Consider the following 1,819-nt stretch of genomic DNA (forward strand, 5'->3'; position numbering starts at 1 on the left):
GTGTGTAACTAGTACTTGTTTTTTGTTGTGTTATACAAAATACTTTGATTTACTAAAATAGTAATGTTTTCTATTATTTAATACATTCTGTTATTTCTTACAAGGAACTAATAACATGCAGCACAGTCCAAAGCCTGCAGCCATTCCTTAGACTAAGGCTGTTTCCCTTGACCATAGGAACCTCAGTGATCACGCAGCGTATTGTGACACCACTGTACCCGGACAGCAAAGGTGTTTTCTCTCAACCTGTATTCTAGTGTAATGTGGCAGCACTGCCTTTAATAGACTTTACACGTGAAGACCAGTTCTGTAGAAATGTCCAGGAATTCCCTGTATGGAACATGATAGAATATTTACTGAGTGATGACAAGTGTCCACAATGTAATTTGTAATTTGAAGAGACTGAAGAACCAGTTAAGTCTCCTAATGTTCTTCTGAAAACTGTTGAGAGTTATTTTAGTTGTTAGCTCTTCTTCCCAGGTACTGTTAGGCAGTAACAAAAATTGAAGTCATTTCTGCAAGTTTTTAAGGAGTTTTCCAATTCAATAAAACAAAGGACATAGAAAAACAATTCCCATGAGTTAAACACCTTGTAGACTGCCAGACAGTGTCACTGCAGAAAGCAGCTGGCATCACTGGAACTGATAAGCCCCACTCTAGGCTGCCTAGCCCTAGCAGGAGATTAGGATGAGGAAGAAGTTGGAGGAAGAAGTCTTGCAGCAGCAGGACATCATTTCTGAGAGATAGTGGAGAACATAAGCTAGAAGGTAAGCGTTGTTAACACAGGCCCCAGTGTTGAATAAAGAAAGGAAGATGTAACTGACAGATTTAAAAACATTTAATAGTCTTTCTATAAATCCAAAGGGGACTCTTACACGTTATGTGCCACATAAAGCAGGTGACACTTGAGAAGCAGCACTGAGGTATTCTTTATTTTTAAGTCAAAGGAAACAGGTCTGGATCTAATTATCTTTACATTTACAAAAAAAAAAAAAAAAATAATAAAAAAAAAAACCCAAAACAAAACATTGCTACTGCTTGGCTCTTTTGCTGTTGTTTTAGGTTCTGAATACATTACAGAGGTCCAGAGCGTTGCGATAGTATGTTGAGATTTTCAGTCAGAGCTCTGCAGTCATACAGCAGCAGGCCTGAGCGAAGGCCTGCTAGTGTGACACATCTTTCCTTCTCCAAAGGTAACTCTGATAAACAAGTATAACCAACTATTGAAACTGAGGGATGAATGGAAATGGCAATATTCCGTTGGTATTATTCAATACTGTATTTCCAAATGTAGTTTATGAAGACCAGGGAAGCTAATATAGCACCACTGAAACCATTCATAATCCCTCATAGTTCTGCTTTTGGCAAAGGGGTAATACCTGAAAGAATGTCAGTCTCACTTTATCAGTTAAGCTTATTTCAATGAAATGTTTGCTTGAGGAGGGGGCAAGGATTCTTATCTGGAGATAAGCAGCCATATGCATGTCCCTCTTTTGGAGCTGGAAATGATGAGCTCTATTTATTCTTGTTTTAATTTAAACCCCAGAACCAAGCAGTAAGGACAGCAATGTCAAGAACATGGCAGTAAGCACAGCAAGACACACGGAACTTAAAAAACCTGGTGCACGTTTGTACAACTACTAACTAATTTAACAATTAGTTTACAAAGATAAAACACACACATATATATTTTGCACTGACTGGTTTTAGTACAGCACTAACTTGTCTTTGGGCTTTAATCTTTACACAGGGTGAATATGAAAGTGCTACACTGGCGCTACCCCAACTCAAACCGCAGTAAAATAGATTTCAAAATTTT

The sequence above is a fragment of the Micromys minutus genome, assembly GCF_963924665.1.
Source record: "Micromys minutus genome assembly, chromosome: 1".
In the NCBI taxonomy this organism is placed as follows: Eukaryota; Metazoa; Chordata; class Mammalia; order Rodentia; family Muridae; genus Micromys; species Micromys minutus.